The sequence below is a fragment of the Polypterus senegalus genome, chromosome 9 (genome assembly GCF_016835505.1).
Source record: "Polypterus senegalus isolate Bchr_013 chromosome 9, ASM1683550v1, whole genome shotgun sequence".
Classification (NCBI taxonomy): domain Eukaryota; kingdom Metazoa; phylum Chordata; class Cladistia; order Polypteriformes; family Polypteridae; genus Polypterus; species Polypterus senegalus.
The window spans coordinates 8,538,015-8,559,345 of NC_053162.1; the positions used below are offsets into that span (position 1 = coordinate 8,538,015).

At 42.0% G+C, this 21,331-nt stretch overlaps 1 protein-coding gene across 1 annotated transcript in view; it reads left to right on the top strand.

Annotated features, from left to right (window-relative positions):
* Positions 1 to 5,594: 5,594 nt before the first annotated feature.
* Positions 5,595 to 21,331, top strand: part of scai (suppressor of cancer cell invasion) — a 395,139-nt gene continuing 379,402 nt past the window's right edge. Inside the window, exons 1-2 of the mRNA XM_039762685.1 lie at positions 5,595 to 6,009; positions 6,484 to 6,543. The gene's annotated coding sequence lies outside the window, so the exon portion shown is untranslated. The remainder of the gene's footprint in view (positions 6,010 to 6,483; positions 6,544 to 21,331) is intronic.

Genomic DNA, 21,331 nt, shown 5'->3' on the forward strand with positions numbered 1-21,331 from the left:
TTCCAGACTGAGAAAGTGACAGGTTTGGGATTCTACCATTGGGAAACTTACACTTTTGGCTGCTCTTGTGACTAATTAGATGATGCACTGGTAAGTGTAGAGAAAGAGAGAGGGTCATGAAATCTAAAAGAACACCCCTGCACTTTTTACAGAAAATGCACTGCCATCTTAAAGAAAATTGTGAATACCAAAGCACTTGGAATTGCAACATGATTACAACAGCCATGCTTTTTTGACAGCCCTCCAGTCTTGACTCATTAAGACGACAAGAAAAAAACTCCAAAAAAATAAAATGGATAAATCTTAGGACTTATTTCTTTTGTTTGTATTGGAACAACACAAAAAGCACAGCCAAAAAGTTCCAGGGCGGCATGGTGGCGCAGTGGTAGCGCTGCTGCCTCGCAGTAAGGAGACCTGGGTTTGCTTCTCGGGTCCTGTGTGGAGTTTGCATGTTCTCCCCGTGTCTGCGTGTGTTTCCACCCACTGTCCAAAGACATGCAGGTTAGATGCATTGGCGATCCTAAATTGTCCCTAGTGTGTGCTTGGTGTGTATGCGCGTGCGCCCTGCCCAGGATTTGTTCCAGCCTTGCGCCCTGTGTTGGCTGGGATTGGCTCCAGCAGTCCCCCGTGACCTTGTGTTAGGATATAGTGGGTTGGATAATGACTGACAAAACGTTCCACACATCTGTAGAAAACAGACTGGGCAAAATTATTAGCACCCTTCACTTAATATTCAGTAGCCCATGCTTCGGAAAACAAAATCAATGGTTTCTTGTAACCATGAAAAAAAGTTTCTTAAACCTCTCTACTGGAATTTTGGACAACTCTTCCTTTAACAACTGCTTCTGGGATCTCCGATTTGAAGGGTGCCTTCTCTTAACTGCTGTTTTCAGATTTTCTTTGGGACTTCACTTGCCACTTCAGAACTCTCCAGCACATTGTTGGGTGCATTTTGAGGTATGCCGTGGGTCACTGTCTTGCTGGAAGACCCCTAACAGACACCCAGCTTTAATGACACTGGGCCCTACGTTGCTTTCCAAAAATCTTTCGTAGTGTTTGGATTTAATGATCTCTTGTACTCAGACCAGACATCCAGTTCCAGAAGCAGCAAAGCAACCCCAAAATATCTGTGAACTTTCATCACCATGTTTGACTGTAGGAACCATATTGTTTTGTTTGAAGGCCTCATTTTGTTTTCTGTAAAGTGCTTTACCAAAAAGTCCTGGTTGGGTGTCGTCTCACCCCAGGATGTTCTCTCAGAAGGATTTTGGATTCTTCAGGAAAGTTTTGGCAAACTCCAAACTTTGGTGGCTTTTTTTTTTTTCTATGTCTCTGTCAGTAGTGGGGTCCTTCTGGGTGTGTCCTACTATAGCATCTCATTTCACTAAGATGTAGATGGAAAATGTGAGCTGATATTGCTGTGTTCTGTGTCTGCAGGTCAGCTTGAATTTGTCTGGAAGTTGATTGAGGTTGTTTATTCATCATTTGAACGAGCATTCGTTGCAATCTTCCATCATATTTTCTCTTCCATCAGTGTCCAAGGAGGTTTGCTACAATGCTATGGACTTTAAAGGTCTTAGTGGTGATGGCACACAGTGGACACAGGAACATTAACCTCCTTAATGTTAGACCCGAGTGTTACCCGGGCTGTAAAACCAGTGCTAGAAGCATTAGTCCTGAGCGTCACTCGGACAACAGTATAGATGCGTCTCACGTAAGCATTAGACCTGAGGATTACTCGGGCTGTAAAAGTGCCAACAGCATTAATGCTGAGCATTGCTCAGGAAATTATATAGGTGTGTCGTGTGTAAGCTACAGGCCCAAGTGTTAGCAGGCAACAGGGCAGACACATCTCCTATCTTCATAATGGCGTCTCATAAAAAAACATTTTTCAGCAGCCCAGGCGTTACACGTTCTTGCCAGTGATGACGAAGTGAATCTGTCTTCAGACAATGAAATTGAAATTGGAAGTAACACTCCTGTCAGTCAATCACACATTTCCAGTGTGCTGTTCAAAAACTGATCAGTCTGGAAAGAAAATCGTCAAGGAATCACGCTAGTATTGTCCCGACTGTGACGTTGGATTGCATATTTCACCGTGCTTCCACACAAACACCACACTTTGACAGTATATAAGGTATTAACATTATTTTTATTATGATTCATTATTATTTGTATCATTAAACTACACTTCTGACTTTGTACTTTTAGTGTTTTCCATGTTTTACAGTAGAAAGATGAGATTTAATAAATCTGGCATTTTTCAAGCTAAAAAATGCAATTTTTTTTACATGTTTTTGAAAGAAAAAATGAAACGCTAGGGAAGTTACACTCTCTGAAGATGGACTTGTAGCCATTAGATTGTCTGTGCATTTCCACAGTTTTGTTTGTCAGACCCTTGGATGGTTCTTTGCTCCTTTTTTTTTCTCTCCATGCTTGCAAAATATACAGCAATCCCTTGTGATTCACAAGGTTTAGCAGCACAGGACCCTTGTGAATGTGAAAATCTGCAAATACATTTTGGGCCCAAGCTTACTGTATATTGTATGTTTATTACATTAAATAAGACGCAAAAAGTCGCGAGAAACACAAGGTAGAAAGATCACAGCACAATCAAGTAACGTCTGTCTGAGGCTGGCTTCCAAGACAAAGATGCATTGTGTCCCCCAGACAATAAAATATTTTATTCATATAGCACCTTTCCCATGCTCAAGACGCTTAAAATGATACAAATAGTTTCTGCATAAAACAAACTAATAAACACAGGATATACAAAAACATTAAATAGAATAAAACAAAAATTCATCTTCTATCAGCTGCTCCCGTTAGGTGTTGCCACAGTGAATCATCTTCTTCCATATCTTTCTGTCCTTGTCATCTTGCTCTGTCACACCCATCACTTGCATGTCCTCTCTCACCACATCCATAAACTTCCTCTTACCTGGCAGCTCTATCCTTAGTACCCTTCTCTCAGTATACCCCTCATCTCTCTTCTGCACATGTCCAAACCAACACCATCTCGCCTCTCTGACTTTGTCTCCCAACCATCCAACTTGAGCTGACCCTCTAATGTCCTCATTTCTAATCCTGTCCATCCTTGTCACACCCAATGCCAATCTTAGCATCTTTAACTCTGCCACCTCCAGCTCTGTCTCTTACTTTCTGGTCAGTGCCACCGTCTCCAACCCATGAGGTGACTGTGCAGAAGGTGCAGACCTATAAATACCTGGGAGTGCAACTGGATGATAAACTGGACTGGACTGCCAATTCTGATGCTCTATGTAAGAAAAGACAGAGCCGACTATACTTCAGCAATAAGATGCTGCAGATGTTCTATCAGACGGTTGTGGCGAGTGCCCTCTTCTACGCGGTGGAGTGCTGGGGAGGCAGCATAAAGAAGATGGACGCCTCACACCTGGACAAACTGGTGAGGAAGGCAGGCTTTACTGTAGGCATGGAGCTGGACAGTTTAACATCTGTGACGGAGCAACGGGCGCTGAGCAGACTCCTGTCAATCATGGAGAATCCACTGCATCCACTGAACAGGATCATCTCCAGACAGAGGAGCAGCTTCAGTGACAGACTGCTGTCACCGTCCTGCTCCACTGACAGACTGAGGAGACCCCACACTATGTGACTCTTCAATTCCACCCATTTAATTTCCCTTTAATTATTGATGGCAAACAGGTTGTGAAAGGCACTATATAGCGCCTGAACCAAAACAGATTGGACACAGGAGGCACGTGTAAAATAAAAGGATTTTTATTATTCTTCAGCTGGAGGGCACGTCTTCCCCGTACTCCCCCCAGCCACAACACAGTCCCAAACACTAGTACAGCACAAGCACTTTTCTCTTCCTTGGCACCACCACTCCTCCCTCACAGCCTTGTCCTCCTCCACCCGACTCTGGCCGATGAGTGGTGGCTGCTGGCTCCCTTTTATAGGTCACCTGGAAGTGCTCCAGGTGTTTGATCACCAAGATCCGGCGGCACTTCCAGGTGTGACGAATCAAACACAGCACCCCCTGGCGGTACCTGCGGGACCCAACAGGGCTGCCCCCAACTCCAATTCCCAGGGAGCCCTGTGGGAAACCGAGGCACTACACCAGCCCAGGGGGGCGGCCATCTAGCGTCCAGGGGGAGGTATTGCACTGTCCAGGGCTGCTCCCCCTGAATACAGTGTGCAGGGGCGTCCCGACTGGGCATGGACGCCAGGCGCCTGTCACAAGGTCCAAAGCAGACCACCTCATCTCTTAAACATGGTGCCTGGGGTGGGCATGTATGGTTGCCACAGGTCCTGGCACACTTCTCTTCATTGATGTAACTGCTGATGGCAGTGGCACAATGAATTCTGTGGTATGTAGAAACATCCAATCTGCTCAGGTTCCAGTAAACGCCTCCAAACTCACTGGACAATACTTCATCCTACAACAAGGTAATGATCTCAAACATACCGCTGAGGCAACACAGGAGTTTATTAAAGCTAAAAAATGGAAAATTCTCAAATGGCTAAGCCAGTCACAGATTTCAATCCAATGGAGCAGACCTCCCATATGCTGAAGAGAAACCTTTCTGCAGACAAACCCCCTGAAACAAGTAGGAGCTGAAGGTGACTGCCTTAGAGGCTTGGCAGAGCATCACCAGAGAAGATTTTCAACACCTGGTGATGTCTATGAATCGCCAGAAATATGCAACAAAATGATAAATATGACGGATTTAACAGACCAAACATTATGGTGCCCTGAAATGGGGGGACTGTGTAGAAAAAGTATGGCAACTGAAATGAATACAAAACCCCTGTAAAGGAAAGTCTGCAATGCAGTGCTGGTGCTTGGTTATTTTGCGCCTTAGGACAAGCTTATTAGTGTGCCAACCGTTTGGTAGCTAACCAACCCACCCCTTTATAATCTGTGCCTCAGGCCCTAAAGATTGGCGATGGCCCTGCTGCAATATGCACTTTAATTCTGTCTAAATTGTTTGATATGTAATTTTAAACAGTGGAGAAGAGGGGCGAATCAAAGAAAAATGTGTCTTGGTCCCATACGTCATGTAGGACACGGTAGCTACCCATTAATTCTCTAAATCCACTTATCCAGGGCAGGGTTGTGAGGAAGCTGGACCCAAACCCATCAAGCATTGGGCTCAAAACAAGAACAATCCCTAAAAAGGGTGCCAGGGTGAACAAACACACACACAAACACACATTAGGGTAAATTTAGCATTGCCAATCCACCTAACCTAATGTTAGGAAAACCAAAACACGACTCGTCACAACTAAACAGGGAAGAGGGACAACTGACAGAAGAACGCCGAGGCAAAAAATATGCTAAGACTGCACAACAATGCCAAAAAATGAAAAAAGAGTTGGTACCTTCTTCTGCTCTTGCGAGCCTCGTGCACAGGATGTCGCTGTAAGGCAGTTTCTCTCAATCCTGACAACGGGGCCCCACTTCGCGAAACAACCCGATTGTTGCTTCTGAACACACACAAAAGGGGTTGGCTCCATGGCGCCATTTGACCATTGATCGACATAAGCTAAATCCAATCACGAAGCTAGTTCGGGGGGAATTGACAGCACTTATCGCCAATGTGAGTCGAGAGGGGGCGGAGTCACGCTTGGTAGAGGCGCACTTCAAACATGAGCCCATCCACTCCCCGCCGCCTTCCCCAAACTGACACTGAATCGTAATTACATGTCCATGAAAAAAAAAAAGAGCAGGACAAAGCGGGGTTCTTCTTTTATTTACACATCTTGTTTTGTTTAAACACAAGCCCTTACTAATGAATGTGTTTGCCGAGTAGCTTGAAAACGCTGCAATAATCATCCGAAAGAAAAAAAAAAATTGTGCTCGGGTGCCAGAGAGACGAGCAGCAATTCTGAAAGAGAAGGGGGAAAAAAGAGAAGATTCATCAGATAGTTACTTCCTTATGTGTACACGTTGAAAAAGCAGGTTCGACAGCACGTCGGGATCGTTGCCGGATGAGCGGAGAGAGCTGCTCGAGACACCACGTAAGATTTAATTTGCTGTCGGCGTGTTTTGCATCTGCTCGCGCTTCGTTGCTTGCTTTGCTAGCTTGCTGCTTGGCGCGCCTCAACGAGCAGGCTTGGCGGTGCGGCGAAGGTGTCAGTCGGCGTCTGTGCTGGAGCGTGAAAGCAGCGGGGCAGGTAGCGGGAAGCGAAGGTGGGCTGACGCTCGCGATCGCGGCACGTCCGTCCCGCTTTGGCGCGTCTGCCTCGTTATGTGTATGTTTTTGTGCGTTCACCGTCCACACGTGCCACTCGTCTGTTAAGGAATGCTTAAGTGATCGTGTGTGCACCGTGAACACGGATGCTGCAGGCATGTCATCTTTCCTAGTGTGTGTGTCAACGAGCTCCTCGAACAATGACAGCCTGACCGCGTATTATTGCGCCGTAGTGGACGCCCGCCTTCATTTCATTCATTGACGATTCTCTTTATTTTTTATTTTGTCCTTTCATAACTAGCACCCGGCGGCAGCCGAAGCGTACCGATCGCAGACTCCAGCGCCTGCTGCAGGTCCAGCGGTAAGTAATGCGCGCTGAACACTTCCCGGCCGGCATGAAGGCTATAAGGGAAATCGTGAGCTTTTGTCATGAATTATTTTGTCCCCTTACTCGCCCCCCACCACCACCTCCTCTTCTTAATATTTGTCGTAAGTGTGACGTCAAGTGGCGATATCTTTGCAGACCCCGTCAGTCTGCCAGTCAAACTGAAGCTGTAGGCTTGAGTGGAATAAAATAAGTTTGACAATGTAGTTGAAATTCTTACCAGAGTGGTTAACGTGTTGTGTGGTAAGTTCATGTTGGATGAAGCATTTGGGGGTTGTCGGTGATTATCTTCAGGTTGAAAATGTACAGAAAATAGAGCTGTTGACCTTTGGGTCACCAAAAAAAAAAAAAACACAATCTGCTAAATAGACCGCTTTGGGAAATGGAAGGATGAACAAAGTGTGTGGAGTCTTCATAAGAAATTTGACAAACCAGCAGAGACCATTCAGTCTTGTACAACTAGTAATGTGTGCTGAACACTTCCTACCGGCATGAGGGCGATAAGGGAAATCGTGAGCTTTTATCATAAATTATTTTGACCCCTTCTCATACCCCCCCCCACCTTCTCTTAATATTTGTCATAAGTGTGACGTCAAGTGCCGATATCTTTACAGACCCTGCCAGTCAAACTGAAGCTGTAGGGTTGAGTGGACTGAAATAAGTTTGACAATGTAGTTGAAATTCTTACCAGATTGGTTGACGTGTTTTGTGGTAAGGTCATGTTGGATGAAGCATTTGGGGTTGTCGGTGATCATCTTCATGTTGAAAATGTACAGAAAATAGAGCTGTTGACCTTTGGGTCACCAAAAACTAAAAACTGCTAAATAGATCGCTTTGGGAAATGGAAGGATGAACAAAATGCGTGGAGTCTTCATAAGAAATTTGACAAACAAGCAGAGATCATTCAGTCTTGTACAACTAATAGCTAAACTTTCACAAATTTCATCTAGGAATTTCTTAAAGGTTCTTGATCTTTTTCCACTATTAAGCTGGGAGTCAGTGAGCATGGTCAACCTTCACCATATAGCCTGGATTTGCATCTACTCCCAAATCAAACCATTTTCCTTCTAATCTTTCACTTCCGCTTTGGGAAATGGAAGGATGAACAAAGTGTGTGAAGTCTTCATAAGAAATTTGACAAACAAGCAGAGATCATTCAGTCTTGTACAACTAGTAATGTGTGCTGAACTCTTCCTGCCGGCATGAGGGCGATAAGGGAAATCGTGAGCTTTTATCATAAATTATTTTGACCCCTTCTCACCCCCCCCCACCTTCTCTTAATATTTGTCATAAGTGTGACGTCAAGTGCCGATATCTTTACAGACCCTGCCAGACAAACTGAAGCTGTAGGGTTGAGTGGACTGAAATAAGTTTGACAATGTAGTTGAAATTCTTACCAGATTGGTTGACATGTTTTGTGGTAAGGTCATGTTGGATGAAGCATTTGGGGTTGTCGGTGATCATCTTCATGTTGAAAATGTACAGATAATAGAGCTGTTGACCTTTGGGTCACCAAAAACTACAATCTGCTAAACAGACCGCTTTGGAAAATTGAAGATGTGAGTTCCAAAATCTGCTAGTTACACCTTTTGGTAAAATTTAGTGAACACGTGATTGTGACATTTTTTAATGCAGTTGGTCATGCGCCGAAAATATGGTTGAGCTTCAAAACCTGGTAATTGCAACAGTGTAGTGCTATAGTTTTCGGGATTTAGTTTCAAAATCTGCTAAATATGGACCCGGATTTTCCTATTTATCTCCAAAATGTATCTTTTGTACTTAGCTGATTTTGGAACTGAGCTCTTCAATTGAAGGATGAACAAAGTGTGTGGAGTCTTCATAAGAAATTTGACAAACAAGCAGAGATCATTCAGTCTTGTACAACTAATAGCTAAGCTTTCACAAATTTCATCTAGGAATTTCTTAAAGGTTCTTGATCTTTTTCCACTATTAAGCTGGAAGTCAGTGAGCATGGTCAACCTTCACCATATAGCCTGGATGTGCATCTACTCCCAAATCAAACCATTTTCGTTCTAATCTTTCACAAAATCATTCACTTTTGCTTTGACCTCCCGCACTTTCTCTTCCCCTGCACTTCCGTTTCCTTCAGTCTTTTGCTCCCATCTTCATTGTCTCTCCACATATCCTTGGCACTTCATACTACTTTCCTGTACCTTCTTAGATATGTCTCCCACTTTTGTTGTACCTCACTACCTCTGTGTCTTTTTTATTATTCTGTCCTATTTTGCAAGTCAACACACCCATCTCAAGATTCTCATTTCTGCCACATCCAACTTCTGTTGTGCTCCTTTTACTGTCCTTGTCTCAGCTCCATACAGCATTGCTGGTCTCACCATTGTTTTAAGAACCCCACCTTTAACTTTAGTCATGATTCTTCCATCATATGATGCTACCATTGTTCTATCCATGCTGCACTCTGTGGGTTATCTCTCCATCTTGGGCTACCACTGATCCTTGATAGTTAAACTTATCCACTCTTTTCAGAAACTCCACCTGCAGCCTAACTTCTAAATCCTGATCATCAGCCATTCTCAGATATTCTGTCATCTTCCTATTTATCTTCTAAGCCCTTCTCCATTCTTCCAACTTCCTTTCCACTTCCTCCTTTTTGTTGTTTCATCAGCAAAAAGCATGACCCAGGGGGATTGGTCTTTTATCCCATGAGTCAATACATCCTTAACTAGTTCAAACAGGTAAGGACTTCAAGAAGATCCCTGGTGCAGACCTGCTTTGACTGGAATCTTGTTTTTTTATACCAACCCTGCTTTTAACCCAAATCCTGACTCTCTTATACATATCCTGGATGATCCACCTCCAGACCTATTGATTTGGCAGTCTATCATAACTCTTCTCTAAATCAATTGAGAATGCTTATGATGATCATCTCCAGGCTAAACATTTATAGAAAATGAAGTCATTGACTTTATTGTCACCAAAAGCCACAATAGGCTAAGTAGACCATTTTAGGAAATGGGAGATTGAGAGAAGCGTGTGTAGCCCTCATAAAAGCATAAGACATTTGGCAAACAGGTGGATACCATTCACACCATCAGTCCAAGTTTTATTGCAAGTACATGTGGATAAGCTATTTTGAGGTTTTGGTGATTATCTCCATGTTGAAATTGTAATTGTAACCATTAATCTTTGGGTTTCCAAAAACCGCAAATAACAATAGATAGTTACATTTTATATGGCACTTTTCTAGGCACTCAAAACATTTCACATACTGTAGATAGTAGGGAAGCCACTTCAGCTACCACCAGTGTGCAACATCCACCTGGATGACGTGATTCCAGCTGTTTTTGCAGCCGTATGTTCATCCCACTCAAGATACTACGTGGCAAAGAAATGAAGAATATAGTTAGCTGATTAGAGACTGGGGACGATTAGGAAACCAGAATGGACATGGTCATGGCATCAAATATCATTCTATCCTCTTCATGTGTAGCCCTTAGCCAGTGGAATGTGCTGACCACCTGCATTCAAACTTCTGACTCCCTCAATGTGTTTATGGTGCCTTTGATAACTCTCTGGTTTGGTGAATTTCTGTCTGATATTAAATGTTAGGTTTTGTAACTAGGAATTGTAACTAGCTTTTATTTTTTTCTGAGGTCAATTTTGTTAATTTTGTCCTGTGACACTTGCTTCCGAAACAATCCTCCAGACTGATGTTTACTCGATTATGTTTACCTTTTTTTTTGGTAAGTCACCTTGGATAAAAGTGTCTTGCTAAGTACATACATTTAAGTCTACATGTAGATGTCTTGGTGTAGAATTTAGCCAGCACATTTGAGTACACCCTACACTTTTCAAAGACTATCCAGGCATCTTTCATGACTATAGAGAATTAGGACCCTGGTGTTACATTTCATCTGAAGAACGGCACCATTTTCAATACGTAAAACCACAGTAGAACACTTTGGAGAATGGAAGGATGAGCAAAAATGAGTGCAGGCTTCATAAAAACATCAGAAATTTGACAAACAAGAGGAGTCCATCAAGCTCCTTTGTTTAGTTAGTAGCTAAGCTGTCCCAAGATCTCATCCTGATACTTCTCGAAGATTATCAACATTGCTGCTTCAATTACGTGTCTTGGTAGTTTGTTCCAGATTCCCAGAACTCTTTGTGTAAAGGTGTGCTTACTGGCTTCAGTCCTAAATGTACTTCCCCTTAATTTTCAATGGTGTCCTCATGTCCTCTTTTTAGTAGGAAGATTTCTGCTGGATATGTTAATCAATGCCTTTGAGAATTTTGAAGACCTGGATTAGGTCCTTATGCAATCTCCTCTACTTAAAATTTAGCAAATTGTCTGTCAGAATGCATTGTGAACTTAAGTTCTGGGATATATCTGGCTGATCTTGTCTGCACAGTTTCAAGTGCTGCTATGTCTTTTTTTGTAGAGTGGTGACCAGAATTGCACATAATACTCCAGATGTAGTCTCACCAGTGCCTTATATAATCTGAGCATAATGTTGCTTAATTCCAAAGTTTCTTGGAATGTCTTAAGGCAGTGGTGCTCAATTTCTGAATCTGGGAGGGAATGTGGGACCTTTGTTTAGAGTATTCAGACTATTTGTTTTATTAACTAATATCATAATTTTCACTCTACATTTCATGATGAGTGTCATGGTAGCAACATTCTGAGCTGGTCATTCCAGGCCATCCTTTTATCAACAACTTTTTTTCAAGTGTTCCTGGGCCATTTGTAGATCTGCAAAAGGCATTGGACAGGGTGCTGCAAGAGGTGGTGATTTGGGCATTGAGAAACTCTGGTGTAGATGGATATTTAGGGTCTGCAGTGATTTCAATGTATGAGGAAACATGAAGGTAATCGGGACAGCAGACTGGAATGGTGAAGGTGGGGCTTCATCAGGGATTCACTTTAAGTCTTTTGCTTTTCATATTAGTGATGAAGGTGTTGTCCAGATGCCACGGCAGCTCTTGTATACTATTGATTAGAGTTTGATGGCAATAAGTGAAGGGGAGTTGATGGAGAAGATAGTAAAATGGAAAGGTAGCTCTAGGCCTAGAGGTAATTGCAGGAAAGACCAAAGTGATGGTTGGAGGTATTGGAACAGAAAGTCTATAAGAGGTAGATGCCTGACCATGTGGAGTGTGTGGTATACAGGTGCCGGTCATAAAATTAGAATATCATGACAAAGTTGATTTATTTCAGTAATTCCATTCAAAAAGTGAAACTTGTATATTAGATTCATTCATTACACACAGACTGATGTATTTCAAATGTTTATTTCTTTTAATTTTGATGATTACAACTGACAACTAATGAAAGTCCCAAATTCAGTATCTCGGAAAATTAGAATATCAATTAAGACCAATGCAAAAAAAGGATTTTTAGAAATGTTGGCCAACTGAAAGGTATGAACATGAAAAGTATGAGCATGTACTGCACTCAATATTTAGTTGGGGCTCCTTTGGCCTGGATTACTGCAGCAATGCGGCGTGGCGTGGAGTCGATCAGTCTGTGGCACTGCTCAGGTGTTACGAGAGCCCATGTTGCTCTGATAGTGGCCTTCAGCTCTTCTGAATTGTTGGGTCTGGTGTATTGCATCTTCCTCTTCACAATACCCCATAGATTTTCTATGGGGTTAAGGTCAGGCGAGTTTGCTGGTCAATCAAGAACAGGGATACCATGGTCCTTAAACCAGGTACTGGTAGCTTTGGCACTGTGTGCAGGTGCCAGGTCCTGTTGGAAAATGAAATCTGCATCTCCATAAAGTTCGTCAGCAGCAGGAAGCATAAAGTGCTCTAAAACTTCCTGGTAGACGGCTGCGTTGACCTTGGACCTCAGAAAACACAATGGACCAACACCAGCAGATGACATGGCACCCCAAACCATCACTGACTGTGGAAACTTTACACTGGACCTCAAGCAACGTGGATTCTGTGCCTCTCCTCTCTTCCTCCAGACTCTGGGACCTTGATTTCCAAAGGAAATGCAAAATTTACTTTCATCAGAGAACATAACCACTCAGCAGCAGTCCAGTCCTTTTTGTCTTTAGCCCAGGCGAGACGCTTCTGACGCTGTCTCTTGTTCAAGAGTGGCTTGACACAAGGAAGGCGACAGCTGAAACCCATGTCTTGCATACGTCTGTGTGTGGTGATTCTTGAAGTACTGACTCCAGCTGCAGTCCACTCTTTGTGAATCTCTACCACAGTTTTGTTTCACAATCCTCTCCAGGGTGCTGTTATCCCTATTGCTTGTGCTCTTTTTTTTTCTATCACATCTTGTCCTTCCCTTCGCCTCTCTGTGAATGTGCTTGGACACAGAGCTCTGTGAACAGCCAGCCTCTTTAGCAATGACCTTTTGTGACTTGCCCTCCTTGTGCGAGGTGTCAATGGTCGTCTTTTGGACAACTGTCAAGTCAGCAGTCTTCCCCATGATTGTGTAGCCTACAGAACTCGACTGAGAGACCATTTAAAGGCTTTTGCAGGTGTTTGGAGTTAATTAGCTGATTAGAGTGAGTGTGGCACCAGGTGTCTTCAATATTGAACCTTTTCACAATATTCTAATTTTCCGAGATACTGAATTTGGGTCTTTCATTAGTTGTCAGTTATAATCATCATAATTAAAAGAAGTAAACATTTGAAATACATCAGTCTGGGTGTAATGAATGAATGTAATATACAAGTTTCACTTTTTGAATGGAATTACTGAAATAAATCAACTTTGTCAGGATATTCTAATTTTATGACCGGCACCTGTAGATGTTGGGAGAAACTACTGAAGTTCGTTCATAAAAGATGTAGTGATGTGAAGGGGTAGTCCATAGGCAATAAGCACAACCTTTGTGGAAAGCAAGAGTGCAGAGCACAGAATGTTGATGAAGTAAGTGTAAATTTAGATATCAGTAATGAGGCTGTTTTGGAGAAAGTTAAGGGAGTTCAGCAGCTCAGGTGACATGTGCAGTGAAAATGGAGGTGCAGACTCAGAAATGATAGCCAGGGTGAGAGGTTTGTGGAAGAGATTCAGGGAACTTTTCCCCTTCTGACTTCTAAAGAGGTTTCTCTGGCATCGAAGGGAAAAATGATAGCTGGGTGATGTATCAGAGTAATATGTGATGTGGCTAATGAAGACAGACAAAGAAATAGGTGGAATTTTACTTGTCTCCAAGGGTAAATTTGGGTTTTTACAGAAGCTCTTAAATAAATAAATATATACAGTGGTATGTCATACTTTGTGCAATTCTAACTTCGAACGTTCCAGAGTTTGAACACTAAATTCGATAGAAATTTGATTTGGAGTTCGAATGATGCTTCTACGTGAAAAACATGCGACAATGGATGGTGCTTACGCAGCGAGCATAAACATCATCTGTTGTGTACAGTCTTAGTGTTAGTACACCAGGTGTTGTTGACTTACAGGCATAATCTCCTCCTTTTCTCTTACCGGAGTCTCCGGTCCTGTCCTGCCGGTGTACTGTGCAGTCTGTTAACTCGATAGCTGTATCCGGAATGAGTGAATGAAGCAAGGTCTTTATAATTAGCAGAATGCAACTGTTCTTATTCACTGCAACCTTTAGCTTCAACTCATCTATCTTATTTGTGGAGGATCATGTGTTAGTGAGAAAAATTCCTGGAAAAGGTGGGTTGTTTGGTCACCTCCAAATGACCGACATTGTAAAATACAGTAAATTATATGGTAAAATCAAGCCCCGACTTATACGCAGGAGAACTTTTTATTTTATTGATTTTATTGAAATCACACAACATTCCATACAAATAAATCCATTTTTACAAAAATAAGATTGAAAACAAATCAACCCCCACCCCTGAGAAAGAGAGCTAAGCCTGCAGAGTAAAACTTAAAAGCTATTAAAAATAAGTAAATAGATGAATTAATAAGTGAATAAACATAAATGGAGAAGGAAAAAAAAAAGTGGAGAGAATCTGCTTCCTCAGTGCTTTAAAAGCTTATTCTAGAATGTTATTGATTAGATCCGGCCAGGTTTTGAAAAAATTCTGCACCGATCCTCTAAGTACGAATTAGATTTTTTCCAATTTCAAATAGTATATAACATCAGTTACCCACTGACTTAGAATAGGAGAGTTAGGATTCTTACAGTTGAGCAAGATAAGTCTATGTGCCAATACAGGGTGGTCCAGATTTAATTATGCAGGTCCAGATCGTCTGGATGACTTTGATTTATGCGGGGACGATTCCAGTTTGGCAGTGTAGTGACATCAAAACTGGAGAAATGACTACTGATGATGCATCACTAATAATGAAGCATGCAAAGACCCAATAAGTACATATGCACATGTAGTAGCACTTAAAACTTTAAAGCTACGTTTGAATGTATTTGAATATTTACTTATTTTTATTATTGAGTGTTCAAACCTTAATTTTTGAACGCTTAGCCATAACGTGCATAGTGACAGCTCTAATTAGTATGTGTACACCATACATTTAAATTCCCATCATGAATGTCTCTCACAGACTACTGACCATAATGGAGTACAAAAAATGGACAATGTGTGCAACATAGGCATTAAGTACATCTTCATATCAAGTACACTTAGGGCCGGTTTATACTTCACGCTCAGAACGCGCACATGCACACATCATGTCTGCCACGTGTTCCCAGCATTAATTTGATCCGTCCTTTGAGCAGGTCCTCAGAAATTAACGCGATGTGTGCGCGAGTTGCAGTACCAGCAAAAAGTCAGGGGTGGCGCAGTGTGATAAAATCGTAACGTGAAGTCAGTCTCCGTTTGCTATCTACATGTGACAGAAAGCTGCTTTGCAGATCCCACGGGTTCGATTTCCACGCTTCAATGTTTGATGAGTGGTTTGATGTGGTGAAGCAAAATACCAACGTACAAATGCATTTGTGGTGCTTTTATATTCAAGCATCGCATATTCCCCTTCGTAATGACGCGATACATTTTAAAGGTCAAGTATACCATCTTCTGTGTTGTGGTTTTTTTTTTTTTTGCATCTTCACTACACCATCAGAGAAAAAAGTTAGAGGCACAATGAAAAGGTGTATTTTGTGATTAATGTGGAAATTTTGGCTTAAATCTCTAAATGTCCACTTTAATCTCGTAGTTTATTTTATCATTGAAATAAACCATCATAAACATCATCTTAAAACCAAATCAGTTGTTAATCGCTACATGCTTCTGGGGCTTCCTCTTGCATTGACAGTAGTGGCAAGCAGCAATCGCCACACAGAACCAGGGTTGTGTAGTCGGTAGATAAATGCTCCGACCTGACTCCTCAGTTTCTAAATCTTCCGACTCCGACTCCCCGACTCCGACTCCTCTGTATGTATATACTATGCCAATGTATTTTCTACATCCATTGAAGGAAAGGAAGGCAACATACATGTCATTTCACCACAGAACTACTGGCTAGGAAGCCAACACTCTACTATAATGCCAGATTAAAGACAAACACAATTGATTGGCGGCCGCAGATTGCGGGTGTCCACATGGACGGGCAGATCCAGCTTGCGAAAATCTCGCCCACCGCCCCCATCCAAAGTAACGTGATGCCTCTGTCTGCTGCGGTGGCTGTCTCCTCTGTCAGCCAGCCGGAAGTTTAGTGCATTGTGTCACTCACCGGCCAGCTGATCAGCAGAACGAGCCTCTGCTGGAGACAGGTAGAGAGATCTGTGTTCTCGCTCCTTCGGCCCCTTCACTAGCGCATAGCGAAGGGGAGCCGACGGAGCTGAGAACACACCAGATGATTTCTCAGGTGTTTGACGCGTGATGACTCGTTGAACGGCCGAAAAATCGGCAGTGCATCTGTAAATGTATGGGGGGCTTTAGGCTAGGTTCACAGTTCCCTGTAACAGTGGAACACGACACAATGAAAAGCGGTGCCGCACCTTACCTGTGCATTACATCCCATATAGTGACGCATACAGTCAATGAAAAGCATGCTTCATGGTTACTTGACATGTTCGTTTTGTGGTAACCTTATGCACTGCATGCATTGGGCTTTATTCTTACAGCAGAGAAGTAGTTCATTATGACTGTTTGTGAATTGGGACATTTCAACTTACTTTTTTAATTCCCATTTAAATTTAGTAGGAGTCGGAATCGGTTAACTTTTTTTTTAACTCCAGGTATCCAAAATTGTCTCCGACTCCTCGACTTCGACTCCACAGCCCTGCACAGAACGCATTGAATTTATGATATTTCAGCATTCTGCACATTTAGGATCCTTAGATTTATACTTGATATCACTATCATGATAAAATGCATTAAACTACGTACATTATTTGTTACAGATAAATCTTTAACTTCATTTAAATGATACACATCTGGGGGCAGCACGATGGTGGATTGGTAGCATTGCTGCCTCACAGTAAGGAGTCACATCCGTGGTGTCCCCTGCCTGGAGTTTGCATGTTTTCCTGCTGGGTTTCCACACTGTGCTCCAGTTTCTTTCCAAAGATATGTAGGTTTGAGAATTTGGTGAAGCTAAAATGACGCCAGTGTATTTGAGTGCTTGTATTCACCTTGTGATGAGCTGATACCCCGTCTAGGAATTGTTTCTGCCTCGTGCCCAGTGTTAGCTGGAATGGGCGCATCCCTGGACTGATGGATTTAATCATTAAGCATCCATCCTTTTTAGAGATATTGTGGCAAGGTGTCCTCAGAATTTAATGGGTGTTTCAGGTAATTCACAATGCTGTGAAGCCAAACCTGTTCTTACCGTGATGATATGTCGCACTGCCACCTGGTGGAATCTCCCAGATTTACAGTATGTAAAGTACGTGCGCAAGTATAAACAGTACGATGCTTGCGTTGCAGTAGCGTCCACAGGTGCATGCGTCGCGTCCCGTGAAGTATAAACCCGGCCTTATGCATTTGTCACTAAGAGTGGCAATGCCAGAATGTGTTGCATCTTTTTATGAAGAATTTGAGAGAAATTGCACGCCAGTGTTTAAGTGAGGTTAAGTGACTTGAAGGTAAAACTGTTTCAAAATCTAGTGGGGTGAGAGAAGTGATTGGACGGCATGGCAGAGGACTTTAATAAAACTATTTTGTAAGTCAGTATGTGTTATAAATGTCCTGAACATTTATGAAGATCAAATAGGATAGTGAGAACTGCAGAACAGATCATTGGTGCCTCATTTACTGGACGTATGCAATCAACGCTGCATTAGCAGAGCTTCCAGCATCTGTGATCCGTCCCATCCCATCCCATCCCTCAGTTTGGTTTCCCTTATGTAGACAGGAAGGAGGTACAGGAGCAACTCTGTAAGGTCTACAAGGTTACTGATTTTTTTTTTTCCTTCCGCAGTCAGACTCTTAAACCTTAACAGTCAGTCATGTCAGTCATTATCCAACCCGCTATATCCTAACACAGGGTCATGGGGGTTCTGCTGGAGCCAATCCCAGCCAACGCAGGGCTCAAGGCAGAAACAAATCCCGGGCAGAGCTCCAGCCCACTGCAGGACAGACACACACACACACGGGACAATTTAGGATCACCAATGCGCCTAACCTGCATGTCTTTGGATCGTGGGAGGAAAGCAGAGCATCCGGAGGACACGGGGAGAACTTGCAAACTCCACGCAGGGAGGACCTGGGAAGCGAACCCAGTTCACCTTACTGTGAGGCAGAAGCGCTACCACTGCGCCACTGTGCCGCCCTAAACTCTTAACAGTTAATGAGAATATTTTTATGTGAGAGAGTATTTTAGGCTTATATATATTTGTTGTTATATTACTTTTCTTGCACTTTCTTTGTATTCGGTTTGTCTGGTGTTTCAAACATAACCATTGTAGCTGCGTTTGTTCAGAATTACCAAAGCTGTGCAGCTTTTAGTTTGCTTCATAGGACAGTTCAGATGATAATAATATGACGCGTTTTCAAATAATTCCACAAACCAAATATCTTTGTTTTTTAAAGTTTTAGTAAAAATTCAAAGCAAAACAGTTCACACAAAAATAGATCAAATTTAATACTACAAAGAAAAGTTCTTTTTAGAAGAAGGTTCTGTTTAAGGCTTCAGGTTTCATTTCTCTCTAAGTACAATACAATACAGTTTATTTTTGTATAGCCCAAAATCACACAGGAAGTGCCGCAATGGGCTTTAACAGGCCCTGCCTTTTGACAGCCCCCCAGCCTTGACTCTCTGAGAAGACAAGGAAAAACTCCCAATAAAACCTTGTAGGAAAATGGAAGAAACCTCGGAAAGGCAGTTCAAAGAGAGACCCCTTTCCAGGTAGGTTGGGCGTGCAGTAGGTGTCAAAAGTAGGGGGTCAATACAATACAATATACAGAACAGAACAATTCCTTAAGACAGCATAATAAAAATTTTAGAATTACGGTTTAACAGTAGATGATATGACATAATTAGGTTTGGATATTTTTAGAGTCCTGGAGACCTCATCCATCTAGCTGCATCTCCATTTGGCCATGCCACGGCTGAAACATTGCTCCGATGAAAGGACCCTCTTTCCCATGATTCCTGTGATCCTCCATCAGGGATGACTTTACCATAGGCAGGCAAACAACTTGGCAGGTGGGCGTGGCACCAATGGCCACATTTGGGTACCGAGAAAAGAAACAGAATAGGTGAGGGTTAGTATTCAAATATAATTATCATGTTACTTATGTTATAGTGCTAATGACTAACAACAGAGATGCAGTATGTACAGTTAATCAGCAGCTCTAGTCAGGATATGCTAAACTGAAGTAGTGAGTCTTCAGCCGGGATTTAAAGGCTGAGACCGAGGGGGCATCTCTTATGGAAGCAGGAAGACCATTCCACAGTTTAGGGGCCCTGTAACTAAAAGCTCGACCTCCCACTGTTATTTTATTAATCCTTGGAATCCTAAGCAGACCGGCATCTTGAGATCTTAATGTGCTCAGGTTTGTAAGTCATGATAAGTTCAGACAAGTAAGCGGACCTTGGCCATTTAATGCTTTATATGTTAAAAGGAGGATTTTGAAATCTGCCCTAAATTTAACTGGGAGCCAGTGTAAAGATTTAAGAACTGGGGTTATGTGTTCATATTTTCTTGTTCTTGTAATAATTCTTGCAGCGCATTTTGGATTAACTGGAGGCTGTATAGAGAACAGTTTGAACAGCCAGTGAACACCGCATTGCAGTAGTCAATCCTACTAGAGATAAATGCATGAATTAATTTCTCACAATCCTGTTTATTTAGAAAGCCTTAATTTCCTAATATTTTTAAGATGGAAAAACAGGTTTTGGACGACTTTGTAATATGCGCTTTAAATGACATGCTAGAGTCAAAGATAACTCCTAGATTGCGGGCTGATTCAGTAAAATTAATTGGGATTCCAACTGAGTTAAATGACGACAAAATATTGCTGTGATCAGCGTCATTCCCTCCAACAATTAACATCTCTGTTTTATCTGTATTTAAAGACAAGTAGTTCTCATTCATCCATTCCTTTAATTCACTAACACAACTAATTAAAGACAACATCGGAGAAACTTCATTTGATTTAAATGAAAGGTATAACTGGGTGTCATCTGCATACGAGTGAAAATTAACATTATGTTTCCTAATGAGAGATCCCAGTGGAAGCATGTAAAGTGAAAACAGTAAAGGTCCCAGTACTGAGCCCTGGGACACCATATTCAACTTCTGTGTATAATGATGGAGTACTGTCAGCACATTTCTGTACATACTGGAATCGATTTGATAAATAAGAACTGAACCAAGCGAGCACGGGCCTGTAAGTCCAACATCGCTTTCTAGCCTGTGCAGTAAAATAGAATGGTCAATGGTGTCAAACGCTGCACTTAAGTCCAACAACATAATTACAGTGGAATTTCCTTCATCAGAGGATATCAGAATGTCATTTACAACCCGTGTTAGTGCCGTTTCTGTACTATGGCCAGTGCGAAAGCCAGACTGGAATTTCTCAAATAGATTGTAATGTAAGGTGTGACTGAAGCTGACTGGCGACTACTTTCTCTAGTATTTTAGAGAGAAATGGTAAATTTGAAATAGGCCTATAGTTATTTAGTATGTGTGGGTCTAGGTCTGACTTTTTAAGTAATGGTTTAATGACTGACACTTTTAGTGCATCAGGTACTGTGCCATGCAATAATGAACTATTGATAATGTTTAGAATTGGTGCTACAAGAACATCCATTGCACTTTTTACTAGTTTTGTTGGCACTGGATCTAGGGAACAAGTAGTGGGCTTCATTTTCGAAATTAAAGTTACGACTTCCTGCTCAGTTACAGGATTAAAATTATTAAAGTGCTGAATGCAATGTGAGACAGGGTCTGCTAAGCTAGTATTTGGTTTGTACTGTGATGCTGAGATCTGGGATCTTATATTTTTAATTTTCTCATTGAAGAAGTTCATAAAGTCTGTACTGCTAATATCTGTTGGTATTTTGCACTGTTGATCTGAATTCCCATTTGTTAATTTAGCCACTGCTCTAAAAAGTACCCTAGGATTTTTATTATTGCTATCTATTAATGTAGAATAGTATTCTGAGCGAGCTTTAAAGAGGGCCTTTTTATATTTATTAACACACTCTAAGTTCGTTCATACAGTCATATTAAGTGTAGAATGGTCAGAAAACTGTATGCCAATATACTATTTGCAAACTTAACTAACAGTCCATGCTAACAGTGATACTATTTCCTAAATGGCTTAATTAACACTCAGTTTTACAGATTATAGTAAAGGAAATTCTATTTCATGTTCACTTACAGGCAGGGCCGGATTTTCCTATAGGCTAACTAGGCTTCACCCTAGGGCCTCA